This window comes from Coregonus lavaretus (genome assembly GCF_964263955.1).
Source record: "Coregonus lavaretus genome assembly, chromosome: 31".
In the NCBI taxonomy this organism is placed as follows: domain Eukaryota; kingdom Metazoa; phylum Chordata; class Actinopteri; order Salmoniformes; family Salmonidae; genus Coregonus; species Coregonus lavaretus.
This window is the reverse complement of record NC_140018.1, coordinates 22,173,648-22,189,208: the sequence shown is the minus strand read 5'-3', so window position 1 is coordinate 22,189,208 and position 15,561 is coordinate 22,173,648. Positions and strand designations below refer to the sequence as shown.

General features: G+C 46.9%; 1 protein-coding gene across 1 annotated transcript in view; it reads left to right on the top strand.

Annotated features, from left to right (window-relative positions):
* LOC311106561 (scavenger receptor class A member 5-like) overlaps positions 1 to 15,561 on the top strand; it is a 54,678-nt gene that overhangs the window by 14,162 nt on the left and 24,955 nt on the right. The window lies entirely within an intron of this gene.

The window sequence follows — 15,561 nt, the reverse complement described above, 5'->3', positions numbered from 1 at the left end:
CCGTCTGACTTCATTCCACGCAGAGCGCTTTGTCAGCTGTTCTATAAAAAATAGTCAGGCACTAGTGACGAAAAGGCCGATCAGCTTAACTCTGACACCATATCTGGACTGGATGTTAATAACATCCTTTCATAAAAAATGTTGGGAATTGTTGATTTGAATCTTAGTTTTTTGTTGGCTGTCGGTGGTCCCTCTTAACCGATCGGGACAAAACCCCTTCATGTCAAGAGGTTCAGAGGATAGAAACTATTCCACTTGACACCATGTCGCAGCCAACTTTCAAGGACCTCAAGTAGTTCACAACAGACAAGTTTTAGAAACACTAACATCGGAAAACCAAAGCGTGTCAAGGGGAATTGCTCAGGCTCTGCCCGTCCAATAAACCAGCGGTGTCATTGATACAACTTTTCAGAAATGACAACAGTGATTCTACAAGTCTGCAGTAGAGGACCATAAATGCGTAGCAAACTCACATGTCGCAGCAGTGTACAAAATTAAACCTCTAAACGTTTCTCTATTTTACAAAGAGGTAATTAAGCACAAGAGATTCCGAAGCATCATGTTGGGCTGTGTTTGGTCTGTGTTGGTGTCTTGGCTGCCATAGGGTTTCCATCCGCAGTGATTATACTGCTGGGATAACACACAATGCATGATGGCTGCTATCAGGAGTTTGCCTAGTTGTCACTTTCAAACGGTGAATGTGGAGTTGATTAGATGGCAAAGACAAATTAAACAAACGGTTGGAGAGCAAAAGCAGAAAGTACCAACTGAGGAAACCGAATGGATTGTTTGTCTCATGTCCAAGCCCCAGGTTATAGATAGTAAAGTTACATAAACTTGATATCTGTTTGTGTTGACTCTACAGCAAACCGTGGAGATAAACATCATTACCTTCTATTGTGGCTGTGAAAGTTGTTTTGTGGCGTTCTTATAAAAGTAGCGTTTAGTCTAGGAAAAACAATTGTTCGATGAGGGAAATTTCCTCTGTCTTATTACTTGGTTTACTAGTGGTTCAAGTTGTTTGCCTCAATGCTTCTTCAAGGTACAGTATCTCATAAAACTCTAGTGTTGACAAACCTAAAGGCAATGAGCTACATAATGCCCTCACTCCCTGAACCTCAGAATTATTAGTGAATAGATGCAGAGATAAACTCAGATTAATTGAGAGAGAATACTCTAATTTAAGTTTTGCTAGGCACAAGACATTTACAATTACCATAGTGAAAGTCCTCGGGGAGGAGAGAGCGAGAACAGGTGCTTTCTACCTCAGGGGCTTCAGCGAAAAGCTCCCCCTGTGGTCCCAGAATGCATCACTTCAACCAGCCAACCCCCATTTCAGCAGGAGTTGGCTTTGATCCCCCAGAGAAAGTGAAGCAGAATCAAACAAAAGCCTGGGTTCTACATTCCACCAGCTAGGTTTCCATTCCACACATCCCGAGCTAGCTACAACCTGCTGGTCTGATCTTCTCATTGTCTAGCAGACAGTCCCTCCATAGCCACTCCTGGATCACATGGTCCAGATAGAGTTGGCAACTCCCTGTCTGGGACACTGACGGATCTATACAATCCACAGCAGCTTACCGCACAGACCGTCCAAACGAACCTACACTCCTCAATTACGCATTCAATCCCATAATAGGCTACTGTGAAGAAAGGTTGTTCTGGGAACAGTACTTTTAAGTCGAGCCTTTGTCTTGTCCAGACGGTATGAATAATGGCCGCTTTTCACTGATGTAAAACAAAACAGATTTAACCTCCCATAATTGTATTCTTATTCCACCTGGAAAATGTCAAGGTGTCTCTATAGTTCTCAAACGGCTCTGGTTCAGTAGCGTGCGCAGATGAGATTTCTCCCTTCAGGGCAACTGAAGCAGATGTCCACTGGCGTACCTGACTCTCTGTTTGGGGTATTACATTCTTAGGTTGCCATCACAACATGGAACTACTTGATGTGTATCCACCACAAACAGAACTCACAACGTGGGGATAGATGGCAAACTGGAAGTACAGGTGACATCAGGCAGCTGCTTTTGATCTGTCCTCAGGTCAACTGCTCACTCATCCTCCCCCACAACTAGCTGAAATTCACATCAATTTGGCTGGTGGACATAACAAATAGCTAGCGGCCAGGATCTGACTCAGCATTCAAGTGATACACTGGCTTTTAACATGGTTGGTAAAGGTAAATGTAAACCAAGCATGGGCCATGTTTTTAGACTCTGAAGATCACTTGGGCACACAAACTGAGGAACATTTATAATTAATTAAAGCTCCAGGGTGGGAAAGGGTTTAAGGCTTTAATTGGATGGAACACTGCAGTAAGAGAATGTTTATTACTAGATATTAAAGTTGGATGACAACAGAAGGATTTTTGTCCTGGGGAGGTTGCTAATTTCAACAGGAATGCATAGTCAAAGGTCAATATGATAATGGTTGACCCAAAAAGGATCTCTCCAGTGGGATATTAATCTTGACTCAGGCGTCCAATATCACTGTTTGTTGTGACAGGACAGTCCAAAATAAATTAAGTCTGTATACATTTCCATGGCCACCTCAGCAAATTCAGCAGGCCCTTTTAATAACCTTATTGCAAACCCTGAGAGGCCTAAACAGCCAGCTTAGCATCTATGGCTACAGGGTCAGGTCCGTACATGCACTGTGCAGTATACAGAGTAAATCAGATGAGACTATTTTCCTCACTTCCCCACCACTTTTACTGCAGCCTGAGTACAAGTTAATGCCCTGTTTAATGTGCGCGTGACTCCGAGAGCGGAACACAAACTGTAATGTGTTCCAGATGACAGGCATGTCACAGCCTACACCCTCTGATTTGCTGAAAACAACAGTGACTTGGCACCCTGTGACAGCCCTCAGTGTTGCTCTCTCCTCTCAGAGCCGGGAGGAGCACTCAATAACACTGGTGAGGCCCTGACACGCATCAACAGAAAGACATGATGGCACTGACTCACTGCTTTCTAAATTGGCTCTCGGAGGAATGCAGCTCTAATAGTCCTCTCCGTGTGTCTTCTTGACAGTGGCACTGTGGAGTGGATGCAGACAGAGCCAGCCCAGCGAGCCACCCTGTAAATGTCATGTCAGTATGTACGTCCCATGGCTCACATTAAGTTGTTAGAACTGAGAGCCTGGGTGTACCTGTATGTTTTCCTCGGCTGTCGCTCAGAGCCCTATAACAATCTGAGATCCCTTTGATTTGTGCGTGGGCTGCTTCTTGGCCAGTCTGTGACACTGTGGATGAAAGAGCTGAGCTGGTCTGAGCAGGATCCAGGATGGACGTCTCTCTGCCCTCCTCTCCCAGAGACAATGGTCCTATTGTGGGGTGGGTGTGCCGCAATGGACCCAGCGTGGGAGTGCAGGCCTGGGTGATAACGTAGTGGTACAGGATTCTACTGGGCTCTGGCCTGGTGTCTACTCAAACATTCTGTGACACTGTGTCCTCCTCAGAAAACAAGACCACTGTTGTAGGCCTACTGTGTCCCTGCCAAGGCATGGCCAGACCAGAGCTCCAGAGCATTTCTGGGTGGACAAAGTTTTTGATTCTCCCCAGAGGACCCTCTAGTGATGTCCTGTGTATGGGATTGTAACTAATCTGCATGGTTGCCTGTCACTGGGAGAGAGTACATTCTCATATGCAGGAACGAGACTATGATGGAGAAAGTGTTTGTAAATCTGCTGTAAATCTGCTTCTTGAGTGCTAGACACTGTCAGAAGCATACTCATATTCCAGTTCTTTCAGTAAAGGACTCGTATAGGATAAATGATGTTGACTCTATCTGAATGTGATATATAATTTGTTTCATTAATGACAGAGCCTATGCAGAACCCAGAACCAGTCAGAGACATAACAGACAAATGTGAGGACAGGGAGCCATAACTGTCAGGGCTGATAGATGGGCCTTTAAACTTCCCCAGATTCAGGTTAACCTGCTCTGTCCAGATGCACTGTCTGTCTGTCTGGAGCACGAACATTGTCAGCGCCTACCCTGTCCTGCCCTGCACAGTGTCTGTCTCTATCAGGGTGATTCACTTAAATGCATGCCTCTAAGCCCTAACCCTTCTTCTGAATGGCCCTTGACCTTGGGTCAGAGGAGGAGAATGTAAACAGATAAGACTGAGAAACAGCTGAGGGGGTTCACATGCTTTGATGTGTGTAATTGAATGTTTATTGATAAAGACTCTACATATGGATGTACAGTGGAACATACACTCACCGGCCAGCTTATTAAGTACACCGTCTGTTTACGAAAATGGTTAACTCCTACAGACATTGAGTCATGTGGCCATGGCTTGCTATATAAATCAGGCAGACAGGCTCAGAAGCGCCTTTAACTTATTCAATTACATATTCTGTGATGGATACCTGCAAATATGTGTGTCCTTCCTCTAGGCACGTTCAGATAGAGATGAGAGAAACTGATTTACCTCCTTGGCTGCATTACTACTTGTACACTGAGTATACCAAACATTAGGAACACCTTTTGCAATCAGAACAGCCTCAATTCATCGGGGCATGGACTCTACAAGAAAGCATTCCACAGGGATGCTGGCCCATGTTGACTCCAATGCTTCCCATAGTTTAGTTAAGTTGTCTGGATGTCCTTTGGGTGGTGGCCCATTCTTGATACACACGGGAAACTGTTGAGGTTGAAAAACCCAGCAGCGTTGCAGATCTTGACACAAACCATTGCACCTACTACCATACCCTGTTCAAAGGCACTTAAATCGGGCCTCCTGAGTGGCGCAGCGGTCTAAGGCACTGCATCGCAGTGTTGTGGCGTCACTACAACCGGGGGTTCGATCCCAGGCTGTGTCATTACCGTGACCAGGAGTCCCATAGGGCAGCGCACAATTGGGCCAGTGTTGTCCGGGTTAGGGGAGGGTTTGGCTGGGGGGGCTTTACTTGGCTCATCGTGCTCTAGCGACTCCTTGTGGCGGGCTGGGCACCTGCAGGCTGACTTCGGTCGTCAGTTGAACGGTGTATCCTCCGACACATTGGTGCAGCTGGCTTCTGGGTTAAGCGAGCGGGTGTTAAGAAGCGCGGCTTAAATCTTTTGTCTTGCCCAATCACCCTCTGATGGCACACATACACAATCCATGTCTCAAGACTTAAAAATCCTTCTTTAACCTGTCTCCTCCCATTCATCTAAACAGATTGAAGTGGATTTAACAAGTGACATCAATAAGGGATCATAGCTTTTACTTGGATTCACCTGATCAGTCTATGTCAGAGCAGGTGTTCTTAATGTTTTGTATACTCAGTGTATTTTGTAATGGTTGTCATGCATGTGTGTATGTGTGACCTTCTGAGAAAGACTATCAATTAATATCACACATCCTCAGGGTATTTCTTATAAAAAGCTGATTGACAGAGACAGTAGAGGAATGCATTGCAAATGAAAATATTGGCAGTTTAATGATTCATTGAGATTTACTTAATCCATGAAAAGATTCCAGCTGCAGGAATGTAAACAGTTGTCCAGTGGCACAGAGCTCCCTTGGCAAGCCACAGCAATCACTCAAACAGCTTGTTCTCCACTGACAAGCAGCAGCAGCACACACAGAACTCAACATCACACTACCAGCCGGTACTCAACCCTGCACCTTCAACACTGCTGCCCTATGTACATAGTCATTGAACACTGGTCACTTTAATAATGTTTACATACTGTTTTACCCACTTCATATATATATATATACTGTATTCTAGTCAAGGCTCATCCTATATAACTACTGCTGTACACACCTGTTCTATTCATATACAGTGGGGGGAAAAAGTATTTAGTCAGCCACCAATTGTGCAAGTTCTCCCACTTAAAAAGATGAGAGAGGCCTGTAATTTTCATCATAGGTACACGTCAACTATGACAGACAAAATGAGGAAAAAAAATCCAGAAAATCACATTGTAGGATTTTTTATTGAATTTATTTGCAAATTATGGTGGAAAATAAGTATTTGGTCAATAACAAAAGTTTCTCAATACTTTGTTATATACCCTTTGTTGGCAATGACACAGGTCAAACGTTTTCTGTATGTCTTCACAAGGTTTTCACACACTGTTGCTGGTATTTTGGCCCATTCCTCCATGCAGATCTCCTCTAGAGCAGTGATGTTTTGGGGCTGTCGCTGGGCAACACGGACTTTCAACTCCCTCCAAAGATTTTCTAGGGAGTTGAGATCTGGAGACTGGCTAGGCCACTCCAGGACCTTGAAATGCTTCTTACGAAGCCACTCCTTCGTTGCCCGGGCGGTGTGTTTGGGATCATTGTCATGCTGAAAGAACCAGCCACGTTTCATCTTCAATGCCCTTGCTGATGGAAGGAGGTTTTCACTCAAAATCTCACGATAAATGGCCCCATTCATTCTTTCCTTTACACGGATCAGTCGTCCTGGTCCCTTTGCAGAAAAACAGCCCCAAAGTATGATGTTTCCACCCCCATGCTTCACAGTAGGTATGGTGTTCTTTGGATGCAACTCAGCATTCTTTGTCCTCCAAACACGACGAGTTGAGTTTTTACCAAAAAGTTATATTTTGGTTTCATCTGACCATATGATATTCTCCCAATCCTCTTCTGGATCATCCAAATGCACTCTAGCAAACTTCAGACGGGCCTGGATATGTACTGGTTTAAGCAGGGGGACACGTCTGGCACTGCAGGATTTGAGTCCCTGGCGGCGTAGTGTGTTACTGATGGTAGGCTTTGTTACTTTGGTCCCAGCTCTCTGCAGGTCATTCACTAGGTCCCCCCGTGTGGTTCTGGGATTTTTGCTCACCGTTCTTGTGATCATTTTGACCCCACGGGGTGAGATCTTGCGTGGAGCCCCAGATCGAGGGAGATTATCAGTGGTCTTGTATGTCTTCCATTTCCTAATAATTGCTCCCACATTTGATTTCTTCAAACCAAGCTGCTTACCTATTGCAGATTCAGTCTTCCCAGCCTGGTGCAGGTCTACAATTTTGTTTCTGGTGTCCTTTGACAGCTCTTTGGTCTTGGCCATAGTGGAGTTTGGAGTGTGACTGTTTGAGGTTGTGGACAGGTGTCTTTTATACTGATAACAAGTTCAAACAGGTGCCATTAATACAGGTAACGAGTGGAGGACAGAGGAGCCTCTTAAAGAAGAAGTTACAGGTCTGTGAGAGCCAGAAATCTTGCATGTTTGTAGGTGACCAAATACTTATTTTCCACCATAATTTGCAAATAAATTCATAAAAAATCCTACAATGTGATTTTCTGGAGAAAAAAAATTCTCATTTTGTCTGTCATAGTTGACGTGTACCTATGATGAAAATTACAGGCCTCTCTCATCTTTTTAAGTGGGAGAACTTGCACAATTGGTGGCTGACTAAATACTTTTTTTCCCCACTGTACTGTCCATAATGTCTACACACCCCATCATATACATATATATTTATATTCCGGACTCTGACATTGCTCATTCTAATATTTATATAATTCTTAATGTTTTGGATTTGTGTGTATTATTTTGTATAGTTAGGTATTACTGCACTGTTGGAGCTAGAAACATAAGCATTTCGCTACACCCACAATAACATCTGCTAAATATGTGTACGCGACAAATAAAATGTGATTTGATTTGATAACACAATCAAATCACATTTTGTGTATCAAGGTTTTGTAGGATATAGCTTGAACGTATAATTGTAACTTTAGATAAGTGTGTTATGATGTTGATGTATCATTGATAGAGTGTGGTCTAACAGTAACTGGTACACTCTGTGAATTGGATGTTTGACATATTTTAACACTTAAAATACTGAATATCAGTGACAAGTTTTGTTCAACTTTTGATTTTCACTTGAACACCCAAGTCCAAAAGTTTTTAAAATAAAAATCTATGCAAAACAGACACGAGCCACATCAGACAGTAATATTAGAATATTGTGCCATAACATGTTTAGAGTTTCAGGTACTGTTGTATTCGATCCCCTCAACTAAGGCCCATAGAGTCTATTCAGGGAGAGATTCAGTGATCCTCTGAGAGCTAGATGGAGAGACCAGTCAGCCAGGCCACTCCGTAGAGGCTGCTCTCGCTCAGCGGGCTGTGGTGTTCGCTTTCCCCACACCTGGTATGTGTAGTCCATTAGGCCGGTCCCAGACCAGCTCTGGGTGTGGGGCACCAAACCTCATCAGCCCCAAACTCAGCCCCCTTTGATCATATGAGCCTCTGAGGTCACATAGGTGCTATGAGCCCGGCAAACTGTCAAACTGCCACTACTCCTTTTCGAAAACCTGTTTATTGTTTGGACTTTTCTCAGAGACACAGGAATGAGGACCATGCTTAAAGCAGGTTGTCCATGGATAATTAGCAATGCAAGTACGCTTGGCACATCTAGCCACTGGGATTTTTGCCCATTCTTCAAGGCAAAACTACTCCAGCTCCTTCAATGTGGATGGGTTCTGCTGGTGTACAGCAATTTTTAAGTCATACCACAGATTCTCAATTGGATTGAGGTCTGGGCTTTGACTAGGCCATTCCAAGACATTTAAATGTTTCCCCTTAAACCACTTGAGTGTTGCTTTAGCAGTATGCTTAGGGTCATTGTCCTGCTGAAAGGTGAACCTCCATCCCAGGCTCAAATCTCTGGAAGACTGAAATAGGTTTCCCTCAAGAATTTCCCTGTATTTAGCGCCATCCATCATTCCTTCAATTCTAACCAGTTTCCCAGTCCCTGCCGATGAAAAACATCCCCACAGCATGATGCTGCCACCACCATGCTTCACTGTGGGGATGGTGTTCTCGGGGTGATGAGAGGTGTTGGGTTTGCGCCAGACATAGCGTTTTCCTTGACGGCCAAAAAGCTCAATTTTAGTCTAATATGACCAGAGTACCTTCTTCCATATGTTTGGGGAGTCTCCCACATGCCTTTTGGCGAACACCAAATGTTTGCTTATTTTTTCCTTTAAGCAATGGCTTTTTTCTGGCCACTCTTCCATAAAGCCCAGCTCTGTGGAGTGTACAGCTTAAAGTGGTCCTATGGACAGATACTCCAATCTCCGTTGTGGAGCTTTGCAGCTCCTTCAGGGTTATCTTTGGTCTCTTTGTTGCCTCTCTGATTAATGCCCTCCTTGCCTGGTCTGTGAGTTTTGGTGGGTAGCCCTCTCTTGGCAGGTTTGTTGTGGTGCCATATTCTTTCAATTTTTTTATAATGGATTTAATGGTGCTCCGTGGGATGTTAAAAGTTTCAGATATTTTTTTAGAACCCAACCCTGATCTGTACTTCTCCACAACTTTGTCCCTGACCTGTTTGGAAAGCTCCTTGGTCTTCATGGTGCCGCTTGCTTGGTGGTGCCCCTTGCTTAGTGGTGTTGCAGACTCTGGGGCCTTTCAGAACAGATGTATATATACTGAGATCATGTGACAGATCATGTGACACTTAGATTGCACACAGGTGGACTTTATTTAACTAATTATGTGACTTCTGAAGGTAATTGGTTGCACCAGATCTTATTTAGGGGCTTCATAGCAAAGGGGGTGAATACATATGCACGCACCACTTTTCCGTTATTTATTTTTTAGAATTTTTTGAAACAAGTAATTTTTTTGATTTAACTTCACCATTTTGGACTATTTTGTGTATGTCCATTACATGAAATCCAAATAAAAATCTATTTAAATTACAGTTTGTAATGCAACAAAATAGGAAAAATGCCGAGGGGGATGAATACGTTTGCAAGGCACTGTACATCCACTGGTATAGGAGGTGTGTAGCTGAAAAACCATATGGTTGTTTATTGAGGTATTGATATTATTATTTTACAAGAGGATGTCAGTTCTTATTGACAATAACACACTTCCACTAGGTCAAAAGTCCCATGCATACTGAACTCCTGGGACAGACACAGAACATGTATGAGGCTATGCTTTTTTTCAAAGGCTTGTTAAGAGGCTAAAGCTACAGTGGATAATCAGGAACAAGTTTGAGATTAAACAGCTGACTAGCACCTGGTCCTAGAGATGGTCTTGCACAGTGACATCCTGTAAAACTCCACGATGCACCAAGACAGTGAGGCCTCTGGGAATAACAGGTCCGCCACCACACTCTCACAGGGATGTTTTACACATTGACTCTCCATATCTTTTACAGATTTCGCAGTCCTCGTGGTAAGTAGTCTAGTGAAGGGTTGGGGTTGTTGACCTCACCTGCTGGCTGTTTCCATGGGCAGTCCAGTGTACTGGTCGCCACACCCCTGTTTGCAATTTTGTTTGGCTCTAGTGCACGGGTAAATGTTGCATGGGCGATGTTGAAATTCATACATTAGATCTTCTCCAGAGCATTGCTTGAAACTTAATTGGGCTCCCAGATTCCTGGAAACAGAAATGCATTAATAGGAGGAATAGAAAAATGGGAGTCTTTGTGCATTTTGGAGCATTTCAAGGAATGTGTCTGTTTTCTTGTGTGAGTTCTTGCTACTGGCCTTCGGTAGAGCAGGTCACGCCAACAGCCGCAGTGCGTTACCAGAAACTTCGGTGTCTCCAAGGATGAGTGATTGAATGCTAAATTAGTGCAGTCCTTCACCTACTCTATATTCGCCCTATTCTAGTTCAGGAACCCACATCTTCATTTATCCTGCTGGGAAACAAATCCATCTGTTTTGGTTTTGTAGTTTTTGGCACGTTAGAGCCGAAGTCAGTGAATTCCTGATTAATAACAATTAAGCTTATCTTCGTGTGGAAATAACATAATGTAAGATAGACTGTCATTTTGGAAATGTGCACAGCGTAAAATGAGAAGGAATATAAAGTCCCTTTTGTGCAGCCATGTAGGTAACATGTCCCTCATATTGAAATAATTCATTTAGTTCTGTCCCACAACACACACATAGGCAACAATGGTATACTAGCTGTGGACAGGGATGAGAGGGGTTCCGAGCATCTGTGCTGGGAATTAGCCATTTCCTTTTATTTCCCCAACATTCTCTTTTTCTCTCATTGAGCAACATTACATTTCTTTATATAACGGTCTCGAAAGTATAAGAGAGGATGTCATCATTGCAGAGCTGAGAGGATTTGCTTTCAACATACTGTATCTCTCTGGCTGACTGCACTAAACTTCACTCCAACAGAACCTAAACCTTAAAGGACAAATGCAGCTGTTTTTATATCAATATCAAATCATTTCTGGGTAACAATTAAGAACCATACTGTAATGGTTAAAAAAAGAGGTTACTACTATCTCACAGTTTGTCACGAGTGTCAGTGTAATGCGGTGGATCGAAGTCAGGCGCAGGACACAGAACTCTCAGAAACGTACTTTACTGAAGTAAGTAAAGAATACAACACAGAATACCTCCACACAGGGAGGAACTAACCTGCTCACCAACGACACACGAAACGAAAAACAACCACGCACAAAACACATTGGGAGCCACTGGGTTAAATAGGGAAGGCGTGATTACAATAATGGGCAACAGGTAGGTGACAATAGACAACAGGTGCAACATAGAACATAGATCGGCAGCAGCTAATATTCCGGTGACGACGAACGCCGAAGCCTGCCCGAGCAAGGAGGAGGGGCAGCCTCGGCAGAAACCGTGACAGCACCCCCCCCCCCCCGTCGCGCGGCTCCAGCCGTGCGTTGACACCAGCCTCGGGGATGGCCAGGAGGACGCGGTGCGGGGCGAGTCGGATGACTACGGTGGAAATCCCTCAACATGGAGGGATCGAGGATGTCCCTCCTAGGGACCCAGCACCGCTCCTCCGGACCGTACCCCTCCCACTCCACGAGATACTGCAGGCCTCCCACCCGACGCCTCGAATCTAAGATGGAACGGACCGAGTACGCCGGTGCCCCCTCGATGTCCAGTGGGGACGGAGGAACCTCCCGTATCTCAGACTCCTGGAGTGGACCAGCTACCACCGGCCTGAGGAGAGACACATGGAACGAGGGGTTAATACGATACTCAGGAGGAAGCTGTAACCTATAACATACCTTGTTCAATCTCCTCAGGACTTTGAATGGCCCCACAAACCGCCGACCCAGCTTCCGGCAGGGCAGGCGAAGGGGCAGGTTTCGGGTTGAGAGCCAGACCCGGTCCCCCGGTGCATACACCGGAGCCTCACTGCGGTGGCAGTCGGCGCGCACCTTCTGCCACCCAATGGCCCGCTGCAGGCGCACATGGGCAGCGTTCCAGGTCTCCTGCGAGCGCCGAAACCATTCATCCACCGCAGATGCCTCGATCTGGCTCTGATGCCAAGGTGCCAGAACCGGCTGATAACCTAAAACACACTGGAATGGAGTAAGGTTAGTGGAGGAGTGGCGGAGTGAGTTTTGGGCCATCTCTGCCCAGGGGAGGAAAAACCGACCACTCCCCCCGCCGGTCCTGGCAATACGACCTCAGAAACTTACCCACCTCCTGGTTGACTTTCTCCACCTGCCCGTTACTTTCGGGGTGAACCCCTGAGGTTAGGCTGACCGAGACTCCCAGACGTTCCATGAACGCCCTCCAAACCCTCGAGGTGAACTGGGAACCCTGATCAGATACTATATCCTCAGGTATCCCATAGTGCCGGAAGACGTGTGTAAATAGGGCCTTAGCAGTCTGTAGGGCCGTAGGGAGACCGGGCAGAGGAATGAGGCAGCAGGACTTAGAAAACCGATCCACAACGACCAGGATCGTGGTATTTCCTTGTGAGGGGGGAAGATCTGTCACGAAATCCACCGATAGGTGGGACCACGGTCGTTGTGGAACGGGTAGGGGTTGCAATTTCCCTCTGGGCAGGTGTCTAGGAGCCTTACACTGGGCGCACACCGATCAGGAGGAAACATAAACCCTCACGTCCTTAGCTAAGGTGGGCCACCAGTACTTCCCACTAAGACAATGCACTGTCCGACCGATACCAGGATGACCAGAGGAGGGTGACGTGTGAGCCCAATAGATCAAACGATCGCGGACCTCCAGCGGGACGTACACACGACCCTCTGGACACGCTTGTTACGCAACGCCCGCTTGATGTCGGCGTCCACCTCCCACACCACCGGTGCCACCAGACACGACGCCGGAAGTATGGGAGTGGGCTCCACGGAACTCTCCTCCATGTCATACAGTCGGGACAGAGCATCTGCCTTAGCATTCTGGGAGCCTGGCCTGTACGAAAGGGTGAAACAAAAACGGGTGAGAAACATTGACCACCTTGCCTGGCGAGGGTTTAATCTCTTCGCCGCCCGGATGTACTCCAGATTGCGGTGGTCAGTCAAAATGAGAAAAGGGTGGTTAGCCCCCTCAAGCCAATGTCTCCATGCTTTCAGGGCTTGGACCACAGCCAACAGCTCCCGGTCCCCCACATCATAGTTGCGCTCCGCCAGACTGAGCTTCTTAGAAAATAATGCACAGGGGCAGAGCTTGGGTGGTGTGCCCGAGCACTGGGAAAGTACAGCACCTATCCCAGCCTCCGACGCGTCCACCTCAACCGTGAAAGCCAAGGAGGGATCTGGATGAGCCAGCACTGGAGCCGAGGTAAACAGGTTCTTCAGATGATTGAACGCCCTGTCCGCCTCAGCTTACCACCGCAGACGCACCGGTCCCCCCTTCAGCAATGAGGTAATGGGAGCCGCTACCTGACCAAAGCCCCGGATAAACCTCCGGTATTAATTGGCAAATCCCCAAAACTGCTGCACCTCCTTCACCGTGGTTGGAGTCGGCCAATTACGCACGGCCAAAATGCGGTCACTCTCCATCTTCACCCCAGACGCGGACATGTGGTACCCTAGGAAGGAGATGGACTCCTGAAAGAACAGGCATTTCTCCGCCTTGGCATACAGGTCATGCTTCAACAGTCGTCCAAGTACTTTACGCACCAGGGACACATGCTCGGCCCGTGTAGCGGAGTATATGAGAATGTCATCAATATAAACCACTACACCCTGTCCGTGCAGATCCCTGAAAATCTCATCAACAAAGGCTTGGAAGACTGATGGAGCATTCATCAACCCGTATGGCATGACGAGGTACTCATAGTGTCCTGAGGTGGTGCTGAAAGCCATCTTCCACTCATCTCCCTCCCGAATACGCACCAGATTGTACGCGCTCCTGAGATCCAATTTTCAGTGATTTTCAGTGATTCCGTCATACATGCTATCAGAGGTAAGGGATAGCTGTACTTGACAGTGATCTGATTAAGCCCACGGTAATCAATGCACGGGCGTAACCCACCATCCTTCTTCTTCACGAAAAAGAAACTTGAGGAAACAGGTGAAGTGGAGGGCCAAATGTATCCCTGTCTCAGAGATTCGGAGACATATGTTTCCATAGCTGCCTTCTCCGCCTGTGACAGAGGATACACGTGACTCCGGGAAGTGCAGCGCCTACCTGAAGGTTTATCGCACATCCCCCGGACGATGGGGTGGTAATTTAGTCGCCCTCTTTTTACTGAAGGCGAGAGCCAAATCGGCTTACTCGGAAGGTATGTGCACTGTGGAGACCTGGTTTGGACTCTCCACCGTAGTACCCCCAAGGAAACCCCTACACACCTCCCTGAGCACTGACTGGACCATCCCTTGAGAGCCCTCTGTTGCCAGGAAATAGTGAGATCATGAGTGGTTAACCAGGGAAGTCCCAACACCACAGGATATGCAGGAGAATCAATCAGATAGAGACTAATCCTCTCCTCATGATAGTCCTGCATCCTCATTAAGAGTGGTGCGGTAACCTCCCTGATTAGACCTGACCCTAGCGGGCGACTATCTAATGCGTGGACAGGGAAGGGCACATCAACACGAACAGTAGGAATCCCTAAACTATGAGAATATTGACGATCAATAAAATTCCCAGCTGCGCCTGAATCTACTAGCGCCTTATGCTGGGAATGAGGAGAAAACTCCGGAAACACAACCTCTATACACAACTGACCAACAGGGAGCTCTGGGTGAGTCGGGTGCTTACTCACCTGAGATGGTCGACAAGTGCTCTGCTTACTGCCTCGACTCTCTGGGGACCCTCCCCAGCACCGACCCGCAGTGTGTCCTCTGCGGCCACAGTTGGTGCAGGGGACGGCCCCTCTCCTGGTCTCCCTAAGTGCAGCACCTCCGAGCTCCATGGGGGTAGAGTCGGAGGTGCTGGGGGATGGAATGAATGAGCCCTGATCAGAACGTCCGCGGGTCTCCAACAGGTTATCCAGCCTGATGGACATCTCCACCAGTTGGTCCAGGTTGAGATTAGTATCCCTGCCGGCCAGTTCCCGCCAAACGTCCTCCCTTAGGCAGCACTGATAGTGGTCGATCAGGGCCCTCTCATTCCATCCGGCGCTGGCTGCCAAAGTCCTGAACTCCAGTGCAAAATCCTGGGCGCTCTCCTGTCTTAGGTGGAACAGACGCTCGCCGCCGCTCTCCCCTCCGGTGGATGATTGAACACCGCCCGGAAGCGGCGGGTGAAATCCTCGTAGCGGACCAATGTAGCGTTAATTCCTCCCCACTCAGCGTTGGCCCACTCGTGCGCCTTACCCGACAGACAGGAGATGAGGGCGGACACGCTCTCGTATCCCGAGGGCGCCGGGTGAATGGTTGCCAGGTAGAGCTCTACCTGGAG